This window comes from Mustela lutreola, chromosome 8 (genome assembly GCF_030435805.1).
Source record: "Mustela lutreola isolate mMusLut2 chromosome 8, mMusLut2.pri, whole genome shotgun sequence".
Classification (NCBI taxonomy): Eukaryota; Metazoa; Chordata; class Mammalia; order Carnivora; family Mustelidae; genus Mustela; species Mustela lutreola.
Window position 1 is genome coordinate 109,367,219 of NC_081297.1, and position 17,773 is coordinate 109,384,991.

Genomic DNA, 17,773 nt, shown 5'->3' on the forward strand with positions numbered 1-17,773 from the left:
GAGTCAGAGAAAGTTAGAAGGGAACTCTTCTGGCCTTTCTTTCAAGTAAGAAGCAAGATGATAGATATAAGATACCAAAGTGACTGAGACAGACACTCCCTTTCCCAATTAGTCCATTTAAGACTGCTCCAGGAGATCAAGATAAGATTAAGGAGGAACATATCTTGAGCCGTAGGGAATCGGATGGGTGTAGCGAATGTTGTTAAGGGCCTTCCAAATTTCCTTGACCAATCGGCCCACCCCGCTTCCCCACCCATAATAACATCCAGCTGCCTCCTTCTCCTGAGAATTGCCCTCAGCCAGATAGCACCTGCTACCTGAACGCCCCCGCGGTAAGCATCTTAGCAAAGCTTGGCCCAACTATCAAGAGAGTATAAACTGAACTCCTTGCCTCAAGGTGGGACTATCTTTGTGATGTACTTTGAGCTGCAGGGTTTCCCCTGTGGGGTCAGATTGAAACTAGTCTCCCGCTGGGATTACATTCTTGCTTACCTTCTCCCTTCCCCAAGCTTTATCCTGTTTTTGCCACTCCTTTTCTAATGAGAACATTTTTTCAATAAACCACTTGAATAAGAATCCTCATTTCAGGCTCTGCTTCTAGAGAGATTGACCTAAGAGAGTGGAGTGTACCTCCTAGACAGTGGGTGGGTCTTAAAGATGGAGGCTCCAAGGCAACTTCTTGGACAGCTTTGAAGTGCTCCCTGTGATCGAGAGACAAAGAGAACGGAGTCCCTCACTCAGGCCTGAGGAAGGCCACGTGGCCTGGGAATGGTATCTGACTCTCACCCGGGACTCTAAAGGCAGGTGCCTCAATGGTGGAGCCAGGAGGGTCCTGCTGCATGGAGATGGCCTAACCCCAGATCACGGGCTGATAAGGACCACGGTGGGGCCGGAAGAGGAACAATGTGGGAGTCTTCTTGGTCCAATAGAGCTGTATGGAGGGGCCCAGAGACCTCAACTAAAAAAGCCTCCTCTTGAAGAAAAAAGTGTATAGGTGAAGAAAATGTCTTTACCTCAGAGTGAAGAAAGTGTCATAAGTGGCCACCAAGAATGGAGATCAATCATCCCAGATCAAGGGAGCTGCAAGAGCAACAAGAAACCTCTGAAGGACCCACAGAATTCCGACAGGAGAAACAAATCAACTGCTACCACCTGCCAACCCCACTCAAGGGTTCCATCTTTAACCACTGCCAGGTTCATCCAAGTGAAGGCCCTACTTTGACCCAGCCAGAGAGAAATCACAGGTAGCACAGGTGAACTGGGAGAAAGGCAAGAAAAGAAGGACCACACACTATGCCCCACTACAATCTTGGGAAGCACACTATGGCTGGAGAAGGCGTGATGGTTTAACCCCGACTTCAAGTTTGGATTTTTGATTAGTATATGCGACTGAAAATATTAAGGTTCTGAAATGAGACTGACTTACAATGAAACACCAAGAGTGATGCAAAAAGGACTTTATTCATGGACAAGAGAAATTGATCTCCACTGAATTTAGTTTAAAGTGATGGTGGGAGACAAAAATAATGTTTGGATCACATTGCATGGGTCAGCCTTGTGCGACATATGGTTACATAAGCAAGGAGCAGAAGTGGCTTCCCACTGCTTCCCGAAGAGAAGCCCCAGGCTGATTCAGTCAGCTGCATCCTCAGTCAGGCTCCCAGGATAAAAATATCTATTGGATAAGAATCTGAAACATCAGGCTCTGAAACTTTTGACTGGCCAAGTGCCAGGTGACTCAGAGCTGTGCAGTGGAACTAAATGAGTCACATCATCCCCCCTCTATGCTCTGGAGGAATCTGTTATCTTTAAAATGGTGGCAACCTCGTTCCATGGCGCTGGTTGGGAATTTGTGTGTTCCTCCTGTCATTACGTTGTTGAGCATCCGCCAGGTGCTGAAGACTGAAGAACGGTGAAACAAGGACCTCAGCGGCAATGATACAACTTGCTGTGTGCTCTCCTTTCAGTGCTGAGTAGGGAATGATTTTAACAGGGGTGATGATGAGAATGAGGTTCATCAGGGACTACTTAAGTGAGTGGATCACAACTTTGCTGAAACATTGGCATCACTTGGTATACTTTAAAACCACCATGCTCCATCCTTGGGAGGTTTTGATTTACGGGTCTGGGCTGCTATCTGGGCAGTGGGATTTAAAAAGCAAGCAAACAACAAACAAATAAAAACTCCCCAGGTAATTCTAATATGCAGCCAGAATTGTGATCTACTTTAGATAAGCATGACAAAACTCGGTGTCCCAATAAACCCATCACAAGTTGAAAATATTTTAAGTCAAAAATGCATTTAATACAGTTAACCTATTGAACATCATAGATTAGCCTAGCTTACCTTAAATGTGCTCAGAACACTTACATTAGCCTGCACTGGGCAAAATCATCTGGGTGGCTCAGTCCGTCAAGCATCTGCCTTTGGCTCAGGTCATGATCCCAAGGTCCTGGAATTGAGTCCCACATCAGGCTCCTTGCTCAGGAGCGGGGAGCATGTTCCTCCCTCTGCATGCTGCTAGCCCTGCTTGTGCTCTTTCTCTCTCTCTGGCAAATAAATAAATAAAATATTTTAAAAAATCATCTCACATAAAGCCATTTTAATAATAAACTGTGGAGTATCTCATGTAATTTACTGAATAACGTACTGAAAGTGAAAAAACCATGGCTGTATATGGACAGAATTGGGAATAGTTGACCCTGGTGATTACCAGCTGACTGGGAGTTCTGGCTCGCTGCCTCCACCCAGCAGCATGAGATAGAATCAAGAGTGTTGATGGCTTAGGCAAAGATCAAAATTCAAAATTCAAAGCATGGTTTCCACTGAATGCATATTGCTTTTGCACCACCGTAAAGTTGAAAAATCATTAAGCTGAACCATTAGAAGTAGGGAACCATCTGTATAAGGGTGCAAAGACGGTAAGTGTAGTAAGATTGTATTTTTCACAGTTTATTAGAAATTTTCATTTTATGAAATGAAAGCCAATAATAAACATTTCAATGTATGCATGAACTTTTTGTAATCTTTTGTATTTCTCTTAAGATATCCAATTGATTAATTTAAAAGACACTAGCGTTGGGGTGCCTGGGTGGCTCGGTCAGTTGGCTGTCTGCTTTCAGCTCAGGTTGTGATCTCAGGGTCCTGGGATGGAGCCACAAATCAGACTCCCTGCTGGGTGCAGAGCCTGCTTCTCCTGCTCCCCCTGCTTGTACTTTCTCTCTGTCAAATAATTAAATAAAATCTTAAAAAATAAATTAAAAAAATTTTTGAAAAGACTAGCATATGTTATATCCACCCAGGAACAATTTCCTTTTCAATTATCATTAGATTATCACTTCCACTTCTTTGTAAAATCTATTTTTGCCAAGTAATCCTGGTTTCAAACTATTCTACAAAAACAAATTTCTTATATTAAAGTATTGAGTATAATAATAATATCTATAACATCTATAAATAAATAATAAGTAATCTCTTTATCTTTATTGGGGACTTCAGTATCTATGATTCAATAGCAAAGACTATCTGAAAAAATCAACATACAAGATGCCAAAACATTCAGATTAATTCCTTAGGCAGCTTACTTTTGGGTGTTAGTATGGGAAAGAAAAGATGAAAAAAAACTCCAAAAAGATTTTATACACGTGCACAATGTTTTCATTTTCAAAACTTATATTAGAGCTACAGATACGCGTGCACAAACACACACTTATGCACTGCAGTCACATGTAGGAAGGATTTTTGCCTATTCCATCAGTGAAATTTATTTTATTTTTTAAAGATTTATTTTATTTTTTTTTGAGAGAGAGGGAGGGAGGGGAGGGGCAGAGGAAGAGGCAGGGAGGCAATCTCGAGCAGACTCCAGCTGATCTCCGCCCCTGACTTGGGACTTGATATCACAACTCTGAGATCTAACCTGAGTCAAAACCAAGAGCTGAAACTGACTGTGCCACCCAGGTGCCCCCCTCTCCGTGAAATTTAGAAGTGTGGGTGAGAAAAAAAGCATGAATTTTTTTTCTCTCTTTATATCATTATGCACATTGTTTACAACATATTTTTAAGTTCTCAACATCAACTTTTTTCCCTGTTTTTTTAAGTACTCTTTTCCTTTTTTTTTTTTTTTTGTTTTGTTTTGTTTTTCAGCCTTTCCTTCTATTAATCAAACTGTATTCTCAGTAATAATAGGCCTGTCCACCCACTTGGTTCACTCATTCATTCCCTAACTCACCATTTGTGATATGACAATTAATTCTATTGTAGTCAACTGTCACACCCCAGATAATGGCTTCAGCACTTTGAAAAGAAAGGACACATCGATTTCTCTATTGATAGAGTGAGCAGCTTGCTTCACAGCCCCACTTTCTGCGAGCAAAGTTTAATCATCAATAGAGCAACTTCTTAGAGAATAATAAAACTTCAAACCAGTGTCTCTGGACAGTCCCTCCTCACACCCTCCCACCTCCTCCTCCCACCCACCCCCAGCCCCTTTCACCAAGTGGCTGGGAACCTGCCATAAACCAAAGGAACAGACTTAGCTGTATTCAGAGGTTGGAGAATCTGAGTCATAAACTGTTCCTCTGCTTTCGAGAAGGGTTTACTTTCTTTATTCTTTCCTCTCTTCTATTTTGCCTTCTCCTTCTGTCCCCTATCGTTTTGCTCCTCTCTGTACTTTTTCTTTTCTTCCTTCCTCTTTCACCCTTCTCCTGTGCCAACCTATGTCTACAGCCAGGGGGCCTTGGGCATGGTTGATTGTCATCAGTAGGCCTGAGGCTGGCCATGAGCCCTCCATTCTCCCAGCTCAGAGCAATGGAGGTCTGTGACAATTAAAGAGGTAAATCCTGACTGCCTTAGGGGTGCCGGGTGGGAGCTGTATTCTGTGCAACGGGACCACAAGGGATGCATGCAGCAGATTTCCATTTCAGTAGTTTGTAAGCCAGTCCCAAAAGGAAATATCCCAAAGCACTTGGGGCATCAGTAATAAAGGAGGGAGACTACTTTGACATGGACAACACGAATTCAGATGTGTATCAAAGCAAAAATAATGTTTGGAGGATCCCTGTCATTTCCTTTTGCCCCATGTGCCACAGAGAATCTGACTTGATTGGCTTCCTGACCCTCCCCTGAGGTGGTTCCTGGACTTTGCTGATGAAGAACAGAAAGAGAAGGGGAGAGAAGAGAAGAGAGGTCGTTTCCTGTAGTTTGCTAAAATGAAGTCCTAAAAACCGCTGAAGGCGATCATATTAGCAGGTGGCACCTTTTGCAAGTGCCTAAGTCATGAAGGAACCCTCAGAAATGGAATTAAGGCTTTATAAAAGAGCTTGTGGATATTTTGAGGTAGGTATGGAACTTTCCCTTTTTTGGTAACTGTGCCTGGTAACTATGCCCATTGGTTAGTTAGGACCTATGGAGAGTACCTTATAAGAGAGACCCAAATAGAGATCCCTAACCCATATCCCCATGTGAGCACACTGAGAGAAGGCACCAACTATGAACCCCGGAGAGCAACTTCACCTGAGCAAAACTGATCCTGGATATCCCAGCCTCCAGCACTGGGAGAAATAAATTCCTGTTGTTTATAAGCCACCCACTCTGTGGTGTTTTCTTATAGCAGCCTGACCAAAGACAGAAGTCCTCAAATCCACCCCTTCCCCGCCACACACACCCTGTTTCAGTGACTGGGAGGAAAATAAGACTCATCATACAATCTTACCCAAGGCTCAGATTTAGTACAGTAAAAGGATACAAAGCAAAATCAGTGAAGAGAAAAGACACATGGGGTAAATGTGAAGAAAACCAGGTGCAAGCTTCCAAAAGTCCTCAGTCACACAGGATGTGCTTAATTCCCCCAGAACTGAATTGTGAGGACACAGACGCAGTGTGAGGGAAGCTCAGGCCTCAGGGTCTTTCTGGGGGGGCTGGTCATGTGGGCACTCTGCCTGGCCTGTGCCGGAATTTCAGACTCCCAAAAGAAAAACAAAGGTTCAGCATAAACCTCATTGTTTTATGAACAGTTTAGGCACAATGAACCGTGCTTCTCATTTTGGGAACAGTGGGAACCCTCCCAAATACCAGACAAGTTCCCAGACACCAGGCAAGAGCCAACACTGCAGTCAGGCCTTAACGATGACGGCTTCCTAGAAGCTTCCTAGAACTCTCTTCTCTCTCTTCTCAGGCTTCCTAGAACTCTCTTCTATGCAGTGCATATGTTTTTATGGCCTCCCCCTTTATCAGGAAAGAAAAGGATGCTTAGAAAGGCCAACTACTTAACTTGTAAGCAGTGGAATTGAAATACAAACTCAGATCTCTGATTCCCAAGCCTGAGCATTAGTCTGTGACTCACAGTACGCTGGAACTGTACAAAAGAAATTTGGAAGGGAACATTATAGTTCCAGCAGAATAGGTGGTACTGAAAAAGTTCAGGACATGCCTCCCCAAATATGCTGCTTTGGCATATCTGTTACTCTGAATTAAAGGCACTTGGAAACAGCAGATCCAAGCAGGGCACTCTGACTTTTCCTTTTTTTCCCCCTGAAAGCTTGAGATAGAATTCCCACAAGAAAGGTGCCTTCCTTGAGCCAGGAGGAAGAAACATTCTTAATCACCAGAGAAGGGTGTCTAGGCTGTTAAAATAAGTTCCTTCAGTTACTTTTCCACAATTGCTATTCTTTGTTCAATCTAGTATGTCAGGGCTTAGGCCTCCTCACTTCTTTGGGTATATATTTTTTCCACGAGGGCTTTTATGCACATGCTTTTCTCCTGTTAAATCTACCTTTCTCTCTCTCTCTGTCCCTCTCTTTTTTTAAGATTTGACTATTTAAGAGAGAGAGAGTGCAAGCATGGTGGGGGAAGGCAGAGGGAGAAAGAGAAGCAGGCTCCCCACTGAGCAGGGCTCGATCCCAGGATCCTGAGATCATGACCTGAGCCGAAGGCAGACACTTAACAGACTGAGCTTCTCGGTGCCTCTCTTGTTAAATCTGTGTTATGTCAGTCCCTATCTTAAAAGCACAGAGGAAAGAAGAGCCCAGATGTCCAATTACAGATGATTGGAGATATATATATATATATATATATATATATATATATATATATATCCACCACATACACATAAATACACAATGGAATACTACCCAGTCATCAAAAATATGAAAATTTTGCCATTTGCATTGATGTGGATGGAACTAGAGGGTATTATGCTAAGCAAAATAAGTCAATTAGAGGAAGAAAATCATCATATGATTTCACTCATATGTGTAATACAAGAAACAAAACAGAAGATCATAGAGGAAGAGAAGAAAAAAATAAAACAAGACAAAATCAGAGAGGACAAACCATAAGAGATTCTTTTTTTTTTAAAGATTTATTTATTTGACAGAGAGAAATCACAAGTAGACAGAGAGGCAGCCAGAGAGAGAGAGAGGGAAGCAGGCTCCCTGCTGAGCAGAGAGCCTGATGCGGGACTCGATCCCAGGACCCTGAGATCATGACCCGAGCCGAAGGCAGCGGCTTAATCCACTGAGCCACCCAGGCGCCCCAAGAGATTCTTAATCATAGGAATAAACTAAGGGTTGCAGAAGGGTGGGGGAATGGGATAACTAGAGGGCACTTGATGTAATGAGCACTGGGTATTATATAAGACTGATGAATCACTGACCTCTACCTCGGAAAATAATAATAAATTATATGTTAATTAATTGAATTTAAATTTTTTAAAAAAGTTTCCCTCTAACCAATACTCTACTTCTGAAGATGTTTCCAAAGGAAATAAATTTATTTTTGTGTAAGGGAAAAAGAAAAGGGAAGTTAAACAGAGGTGCCTGGGTGATGTAGTTGGTGAGGCATCTGACTCTTGGTTTTGGCTAGGGTTGTGATCTTGGGGTCATGAGATCAAGCCCCATATCAAGCCAGCACTGAACTCTGGCTTAGCTTGAAATCTGCTTGAAATTCTCCCCTCTTCTTCCTCTTCCTCTGCCCCTCTCCGCTGCATGCTCCCTCTCTCTCTTTCAAATAAATAAATAAATCTTAAAAAAAAAAAAGGTAGAGGAAAAATTTTACCTTCCCTGTGGTACATCCTGAAAAAGAAGTGCTTTTTTATTTTAAAAAAAATTGCTATTGGGGCACCTGGGTGGCTCAGTGGTTTACAGCCTCTGCCTTCGGCTCGGGTCGTGGTCCCGGGGTTCTGGGATCGAGCCCCACATCGGGCTCTCTGCTCGGCGGGGAGCCTGCTTCCCCCTCTCTCTCTGCCTGCCTCTCTGCCTACCTGTGATCTCTGTCTGTCAAGTAAATGAATAAAATCTTTAAAGAAAAAATTGCTATTATGGATCCTTTTAAAAAATTGAGTGTAGTTAACACAGAATGTTACATTAGCATCAGGTGTACAACTTAGTGATTTGACAAGTTTATATGTTATGCTATGCCCACCACAAGTGGAGCTATCATCTGTCTCATTACATCACTTTTATAATATCATTCACTGTATTCTTCATGCTGTGCCTTTTATTCTCATGACTTATTCATTTATGGACCTTTTTTTTTAGAGGGGACCTGAGCCAAAGGCAGATGTTTAACAGACTGAGCCACCCAGGTGCTCCGGAAGAGAGAGAGAATCATAAGCATGCTCCACAACCAGGGAGGAGCCCCACCGGGGGCTCGATCTCACAACCCTGAGATCATGACAGGAGCCGAAGTCAGGAGTCTTAACCTAACCAACCTTCAGTTAGTTAAGTCAGATGCTTAACCAACTGAACCACCCAGGTGTCCCTGTTGGGTCTCTTTTTAACTAGGCTTAGGCACTTGGGAAATGCGTCATATTTAATGAGCGCAGGAAACTTTGTAATGAGTGAGGAATGAATAAAGAAACCAGTGTGACAATGGGTGTCAATCCTTAGAAAATATCCTAAAATTACAAAGAGGTCATGAACTTTGATTTGTCCCCTCTTCTAGAGGCGACAGAGAGTTCACACAGGAAAACCAAACCTATTCTAGGTACATCAAGCAGAAAGACCTCAACAAAGGGAATTTCTAGTTTGACACCTATTGTAACTGTCTCATCTCTCATGCCCTGGGGCTCCACTGACACATCCTCAAGGTAACCTCATAGCCGGTTCTTGGGAGAAGAGTCCTTCTGATTTCCTAACTCACTCTCTCTAGCCTGGTTTTAGTGCCAATCAGGGACAATCCCTATAAGAAAACTGTCACTTCTACTCAGACTTTTCCCCCAAAGTGTGCTAACTTGACTGTGGCTCCCCCTCCCCCTGCCCCCGCTTGTAAATTCAGGTTAGAACGGTACATACTGAGAGAAAAAGGGAAAAGAATTCTAGCAGAAATATGAGCCCTGCACCTCCCCTCCCCAGTTCTGTCGAAATATTAATCTGGAATCTGGTGAAGAAAATGAAACAAAGGACGAAATGAGACAGGGTGCAGCAACACCTCCTTGTTCCCAAGTCGTGATGAAAAAATAAAGCTGACAAAAGACACTTTAGCAGACTTGAAAGGACCTCATTGAATTCACTCCACGCTGCTATCTAACAGCTTCACAAGATGCTGCTTTTCTTGTCAGAGTCAACCACGGGAGGTTGCAGAAACCCATTTTCCTGGCCCTGAGCTTCTCCTCCTCCTCATCTGCCTTTTGTTCATTTGGCTGCTTTTAGGGCTACAGTGGCTTAAATTCCCCATAGTCTACATGTAGATCAACAGACGGAGTCAGAGTTTTCTGTGGAATTAATATATTTCATAAAATACAAAAAACTATGTCAAAATTAAATATGTATGCAATTGCTGTTTCCTAAGGCCATATTCAAGAGTCGGTGGGCGACATTCCCAGCCATCTCCAAGCTCCTCAAGCCGCCTTCTTTTTCCCCAAAATGGTTAACACTTTTTTATGGGTGGTGGTGCAGTAAGTGGAATTGTGTCCCCCCAGAAGTTATGTCCAAATCCCAACCCTCGGTACCTGCAAATGTGTGACTTTATCTGGAAAAATGGTCTCTGTGGATGTAATTAGAGAAAGTATAAACTTTGAGATTGGATCATTGTGGATTTAGGATGGGCCCTAAATTCAATGTTGTGTCCCTATAAGAGATAGAAATGAAGAAGACAGAAGACAATGTGAAGAGAAGGCAGAAACTGAAACTATGAGTCTACAAGCAAAAGAATGGCAAGGATACTGGCCACCCCCATGGAATTGATTCTCCTTCAAAACTTCAAAACTTCTGAAGTCTCCTTCAGACTTCAGAATCAGTGTTCTAGACACCTTGGCTTTGAATGCGTGTCCTCCTGAATTCTGAGAGAATAAAGTTCTATTGTTTAAGCCATCCAGATTATAATAATTTGTTATGGCAACCCTAAGAAATTAATACACATTGGTATTTCTCATTGCTAGCATTTACTTTCTATACCCAGTCCTGCTGTTATAGTTTCATCATAACAGAGCTTGGCATTTTTTAAACATAAATATTTTAGGCTCTATGTGCCACACAGTCTGTGCCATAACTACTCTACCCCACTCTCACGAACAAGGGCAGCCACAGACAATATGTAAATAAATGGAGATGACAGCGTTCCAATAAAACTTTATTAACAAGAATAGGTGGTGGGCCAGGTTTGGCCTGTAGGTCAGTTTGCTGAGCCCTGGGTGAAGATGTTCACCTGTGATCCTGGTGCCCCATCTCTCGGCATCTTCCTAGAACCTTCTTTAAACGTTTCTCCCTGAAGCACTAGGAGGTCTTCATGCAAGAAGGCTTGACATGGCTTATTTGGGTTTTTCAAATTCTCTGATAGAGATTTGCTTTTAGTTCTCACTCTTAGCTACTGGTTCTTTTAAAATAATCACCTGGCCCAATTTATCTCCTGTTTCTCAGAGTTAAGATATTGCTGTCGTGAAATACATTTTCCTCTTCTTCTTACACCCTGCAGCCCCATTTGTATAGTGCGTTTCACAAACTAATGATGAAGGCGTTGTGACTGTCATTTGACAGTGTTGAGTCGTCAGCGGCTGGGGACTGTGCTTCAGAGTGTGTGTGGGTGGCTTCAAACACTTGGGGGCAAGCAGCCGACAGCTCTGTACTGCTGAGTGGAGGAAATAACAAGAAAAGAGAGAAGAGGCTGTTTATTGTAAGTAACTTTTATTTTAAGATCAAGGCCAATAGGAGGGGAGTTGGGAGGGGAGCATCAAAACAATAATGAATATTTGGAGGCAGGGAATATAAGCGGGGGCGGGGGAAGGAGGCAAAACAATCAAAATGGGATTTTATACTAGAAAATCAAAATCAGTTTGTAGAGAACAGTGGAGCTTTAAAATGCAAGTGTCAAGGTGAGAGAAGGTTTACTTGGATTCAGAAAGAAATATTTGGGGTGGAAAAGGAAAAGGAAGCCAGAAACCTTCTCAAAAATCTGAGACAAATAGTTAGGCTCTGATGTAGACAATTTGTCCTCTCTTCCTTTGTCCAGATTCGTCCCTAGTTAGTTTTCTATGGCTGCTGTACCGAATTACCACAAACTTGCTGATTTAGAACAACAGAAATTTATTTTCTCCCAATTCTAGAGGCCAGAATTCTGGTCACTGGAAACTTCCTTAACTTATGGTCCCATCCCTGCAACCGCTGCTTCCGTGGTCACGTGCCCCCCCCCCTTCTTCTCTGCCTGCCCCTCTTCGGTCTGTGTCAAAACTCCCTCTGTCTTCCCCTCATGGGAAGACAGGTGATGGCCTTTGTAGCCCTCCCAGATAATCCAATATAATACCCCATCTCAAAACCTTTCATTTAATCACAAATGCAAATATCCTTTTTTTTTTTTTGGCCATAGAAGGTAACGTTCATAGGTTCCAGGGACTAGGATCTGGATATCTTTGAGGGAGGCATTTTCAGCTTACTAGAACTCCCAAACTTTATACCCAACCACAGTGAAAAGCAGTATAGCTCATAGGTTCAGTTTCTTCCAAGGGTAGTCTGGCAAGAATCTTGAGCAAACCGAGGGAGTGGGAGCAGAAGGTTGGCTCAGTTTGTCAAATATTTCTTTCAACAATGTAACATTTCAGCCCCTCTTCATAGACAGGCTCCCCACATATCCACATGGCTGCCTTCTCTTTAATCAGTCTTGGCAGTAGGGAGTGATAATGGAAAGGAACTAAAAACTGTAAAGGAGGGTGGTCATATTTTAAATAGGCAGAAACCCAGGAAAATTTTCTACAATGAACATTTTTCTAAGAAAAAAAAATTTTTCTAAATACAGACACAGGAGAACCTAGACCCTAGGGATGGGGCCCATTGTACTGATACACACCCACCCACTTCCTCTTAATTTCAACATGCCTATAAAATCATACAAAACCAGGAAGCATTTTAAACTGCTTTCCACCTGAATATCCTGCCACATGCATTTCAGACTCATTACGCGTAAGACAGGACACAATACCTCCACCACCAACATGTTCTTCTTCCTTATTCATTGTTACAGCCTGAAAGCAGCTGTGTTAATTGGCCATCCATGAGCTTCAGAACTGGAAACCCCATGAACTGTATGCAGACATTTTTGTATATGCACATTGATGCCTTTTCCAGGGGAGAAATCAATAGCCTTCATCAGATTCTCCACAGAATTCTTGACTTCAAAAGGTGAAGAAAGGCCTGCCCTGACAGGGCAATCAGTCAGATCTACAGAAACATTGCTGCATCGCCTTGTGCATTTGCAATAGAGAATGCCCACTGCTTTGCTTTTGCTTGCATTTGTCAAATTTGCGTGCATTGTCGTCATACATTTGTAGGATAGCTGGCTGGGAGTCACAGTAAAACAAATTTTGGCACCATTCCCCCTCCCTTCCCTACAAGTCCAAGATCAATCTTCTCTTTGAAGAAATGGATTTTGCTCTTAAGAACAAGGAAGCAGGGGACCATAATGAATACTTTTTCTGTGTCTAAGGACTATTTTGACATGCCAACACATACCAAACAGACTTTCACATTCTTGGAAGGCTTGCCTCCACTTCTCCCAATGTTACCTAATTCACCCTCAGGTCTCAGTTTAAGTATTTCTTTCCCCAATCAACACTCCTGGGAAAAGATCATAGACTCAAATTCTGAAATATGGGTCTTGTTGCTTACTGAGTATCTATATGAGGGGAAGGACATTGACCACGAGCTAGGAACTGGAGGCCGTCCCTCTGGTCTTAACTCTTGAAGCAACTCAGGATTTCCCTCTAACCCCATCCTCTTCTGGAATCACATTGGTATCTTCAGGAAAGGTAGGGCTGGTGCTCAGCAGCACACAGACTTCAATAGGCCACTGTATCAGAAAAGAGAGTCTTTGAGTGGCCATTTTGAAAACAAGGAGAGTCACAGTACTCCTTTAGAAAACTAAGAAGACCAAAAAGACTATGTCATTGAAAACAGTCATGATGAAGGTTCAAGGAAATAAAACATTAAGAATTATTTTCATTGATTTTACCATTTAAAAATATGGTAAGATCTGGGGCGCCTGGGTGGCTCAGTGGGTTAAGCCGCTGCCTTCGGCTCAGGTCATGATCTCAGGGTCCTGGGATCGAGTCCCGCATCGGGCTCTCTGCTCAGCAGGGAGCCTGCTTCCTCCTCTCTCTCTCTCTGCCTGCCTCTCTGCCTACTCGTGATCTGTCTGTCAAATAAATAAATAAAATCTTTAAAAAAAAAAATATGGTAAGATCTACTGATTCTAGACGGGCAGTTTTCCCTTCACAATATGTTCTTGTATCAGCCGATATAGTTTGTCTGTGGCATATCACAATTTCATCTGTATAATTTTATGTTTAATGACTTTCCTTTGGACTTGTCTATAGCTCTACAAGAGCAGAAGCTGCCCATCTTGTTAGTGCTTAACAGTGCCATTTTGGGTAGATACCAAAAAATATTTGATATGCAAACAGATGGATTAATGAATTAACACAGAATTATGATTGTTCCTCTTCCCCTAAGAGAACTGTCCTTTGACCACAGCAGTTACTTGTCTCATTGGAAAGGCTTCTCGAAGTGGGGTGGTTCGGCCTGTCTCTGCTTGGAGCAGGGTTTCTCAGCCACAACACGGTTGCCATTCTGGGCACGATGGTTCTTTGTTGGGGAGGGCGGTCCTGTGCTGTAGGCTATTTTAACCCAACTCGGGCCTCCACCCGCTCCATGCCACGAATACTGCCTTCCTTCAGTCGTGACAACCAAAATTATCTCCAGACTTTGCCAAACCGAAAAACAATGCTCAAAGAATGAAGGGAATTGCAGGAGGTCTTTCTGAATCTGGGACAAGAGTCCACTGGCAGGTAGAAGAGGAAAATGAAGCTGTGATTGAATGCCCAAAAAGCTATCCATCTGAGGCTCTCCCTACAGAGGAAGGTTTGTTTTTTGTTTGTTTTGTTTTGTTTTTTTCCATTTACTATAATAAATCTGTACCCCCCTAAATCCTTGTTTTTTGATCCTATCTTTGATGTTTTTTATTATCCTATACTTTGATGTTTTTTATTATGTCTTAATTGCTTGCTGAAAATATCTCTTGAATAATTCCAACTTCATTTCTGTTGAACTAAGAAGAGGAATTTAAAGTCTTTGGTGTGTAATTAAGCAGGACAGTTACCTCAGGCTGAGACAGATGGGAACCTAGAAAAGATTACAGAATTGGGGCAGCTGGGATGCGGCTCCCACACACCTGGGCTGCTCTGCTCAGCATGATCGGTGACCGCTTCTGACAGCTTCCTTCTGACAAGCAGCAAACTCATGGAAAGGTGACTGGAGCGACCAGGAGTCAAGTTCTTTAGAGGGTAGGTGCTAGAAATTTGCTTAGTAATCTCAGTTTCCTGTTTTTGCAGTTCTGGATCTTTCTACACAAAGCATGAAAGACGGGGATCTTAGAAGGGATAATGGTTTCTGCTGAAATGGCAAGTAATACTTTCGCTGTAAAAATTAATGCAGCTGTTTCTGGATCCTGGGGCACTGCAGAATTCATTTCAGTAGGAAACCTGCTCATTGTTAAGGAATGTACAAAGAATGAAGTTGCAAATGAAGTTGCAATGAAGTTGCAAAACTGAAATATACAAAGACCACATACTTTCCATTTTCTGTAACAGACCTAGTCCTCAGGAGTCCCATCTCAATGGGTAGCGGCCAGTTTGGGCGGGGTGAGGTGGGGTGGTAGGAAGAACACATGAACTTTTCTAATGAATGCCCCACTTCCTTTAAAATACTCTGTGTTGATGAAACATTCTATTGACTGAAAGTTAAACTTCCTGTGGGAGCTGGATTTCTCTTTTCCCTTCCCTTCCTCAATGTGGCACCTGGGTGTAGAGGAAGGTTGCATCTCGCTGACACCAGGGAGACAGGGCTGGGGCTGGCCTGGTGCCTGTCCTTCTGGTGTATCTCCTGCAGGCCACCTGGTCCTGTCCTCAAGTATATACAGGCTGATGCCCACTAAGGGGGGCTGGGTCTGGTCTCCTTCAGAGTATCCTGAAGGTGGGAGCTGCTAAAGTCTGCAACTGAGGAACTCATCTTGGTCTGTTCTCTGAGTTTGGTTAGGGTCACCCTCGGTACTCAGCCCTAGCTCCTCTCCCCCTCCACTTGCTGGTTGTTGTGCACCCACTGGAAGTCCAGCCACTAACACCAGATATTTCCTATCCGACCTGGAGTTTCCAGCAACAAGGCTTCTTGGCCTCACCCCCGCATAAGTGATATCTTGTAGCCAGTTTCACAACTTGAATCTCCTTTGTTTTCAGCAGCCCCTCAGAGGATTTGAGAACTTCTAGATTCCTCAAATGCCATACAGACCCTAAGGAGTCAGGAGCTCTACCTCAGATGTCTCTTTGCACATCTCCCTCTCTTTTTTGATTATCGACTACATGCGTGGCACTGCTAAGCAATAACAAGACAGCTTCTGCAGAGTTTATGGACAAATGCAAGAGAAACATAATGTTATACAAATGTATTACTTTATTGTAATTGTATTAATGACATAAACAAGGAAAAACCCTATGCTGTCTGCCCTCCTCTTATTGATCTGATGACCTCCCTCCTTCCTTAGAGAAGATAGGAACAACACAAGGTTCTCCCAGCCTCACTACCTGTTCTGTGACCTGTGTCTCCCTTCTCCTTCCCATAATTCCTCAGGGCAGGAGGTGGGCTGTCCACACATTCACTTCCCAATCCCTCTATACTCTTGTAGCAGGGACTAGTTTTACTGAGTTCTCTCTCTCTGGAATATTACTTCCATTTTAGCTCACCAGATTTTGTTCTTGATATGTTAATGATGGCTCAGGAAATTTTGAAAACCATCTCATCTCTTGAAAAAGACTGTCTTTTAAGACAGCTATTTACGGGGCGCCTGGGTGGCTCAGTGGGTTAAAGCCTCCGCCTTTGGCTCAGGTCATGATCTCAGGGTCCTGGGATCGAGCCCTGCATCAGGCTCTCTGCTCAGCGGCGAGCCTGCTTTCTCCTCTCTCTCTGCCTGCCTCTCTGCCTACTTATGATCTGTCTGTCAAATAAATAAATAAAATCTTAAAAAAAAAAAAAAAGACAGCTATTTAGTCTCCAACTGTTCTGGAAGTCAAAAGTGGGGTATGGATTTTCGGCCGTCTTTGCATTCCTACTGCTACAATCTAATCCTCCCCAAAGCCAGCAGTCAGCTCTGGCAGAACAGTGAATTGGCCATGCATAAAAATTATAAAAGATAAAAGTGTAAATCATTAGGGGCGCCTGGGTAGTTCAGTGAGTTAAAGCCTCTGCCTTCGGCTCAGGTCGTGATCCCGGGGTCCTGGGATCAAGCCGCACGTCAGGCTCTCTGCTCGGTGGGGAGCCTGCTTCCCCCTTGCCTTTCCACCTGCTGGTGATCTCTGTCTGTCAAATAAATAAATAAGTAATCATTTTTTAAAAAAGTGTAAGTCATTAATAAAAAAAGCACAAGATATATCCTTGTTACTTCCACTTCACACACTGACGGAGCATTTTAGGTGTGGGAGACAAAGCCCAGGGCCAGTCCCGTGGAGTGGGGAGGTTGAGGTAAGGCTCAGCATGATAAAGTCAAAGTGTTTCTCACTAGGCTAAGGAGGTTTTTCTATCTTACCTGGATAAATATAAAAAGTAGAACTTGCGTAAGAAAGGAAACTGGAGAAGGAAAAACTAGAGTTAGGGCTCTTCTCAAAAACTTGGCAGGAAAGCAGGCCTGAGGGAGAGGGATGGCTACCAGTAAGACACTCCCTGTGGGGGTGGAGGCTGCAGACAGTAGTAATAGGGGTGTCTGATATCTGATTTCCTCTCCATCTGCTCCCATTGTCGCCCTTGTCATATCACTATCTTGGAGAATGGAAGTGCAGTTATGATCCTATTCCAGGAAGAAATAAACCAGAAAGAAATGGAGGTTTGGTGATAAAATGACCAGAAGCAACTGAGAAGAATCTGGGAGCAGGAATTTGGGGTGAGAGCTGACAGGCTACAACTAGGACAGATATCTTCCCTAACTCCATTCCCAAATCTGAGCACTTCCAGCTCTATGTGAAGGAGATCGAATTTTCTCTCTCTCTCTCTTTTTTTTAAAAGATTTTATTTATTGAGAGAGAGAGAGCACAAGCACAAGGGAGAGGGGGATCCAGGCTCCCCACTGAGCCAGGAGCCTGTCACAGGACTTGATCCCACCTAAGGCAGATACTTGACCGACTGAACCACACAGGTGCCCCACAGATCAAGTTTTCCAATGGTCAATGCTAATATGGTAGATTAAAAGTGGCCGCCAGTTGTTGGTTACTTCCTATACAGAAAAGTGGTATTTATTTTCCACCATTTT

The 17,773-nt window shown here is 43.2% G+C and overlaps 1 protein-coding gene and 1 long non-coding RNA gene across 2 annotated transcripts in view; both read right to left on the reverse strand.

Annotated features, from left to right (window-relative positions):
• Positions 1-17,773, reverse strand: part of LOC131839820 (uncharacterized) — a 107,028-nt gene that overhangs the window by 18,052 nt on the left and 71,203 nt on the right. The gene's annotated exons all lie outside the window — the stretch shown is intronic.
• On the reverse strand, positions 10,555-16,394 carry LOC131839192 (uncharacterized). Its single transcript, XR_009356851.1, has 2 exons — positions 15,788-16,394; positions 10,555-11,059 (listed from the first exon to the last, which is right to left on the reverse strand). It is a non-coding gene; the product is annotated as an uncharacterized LOC131839192 (long non-coding RNA).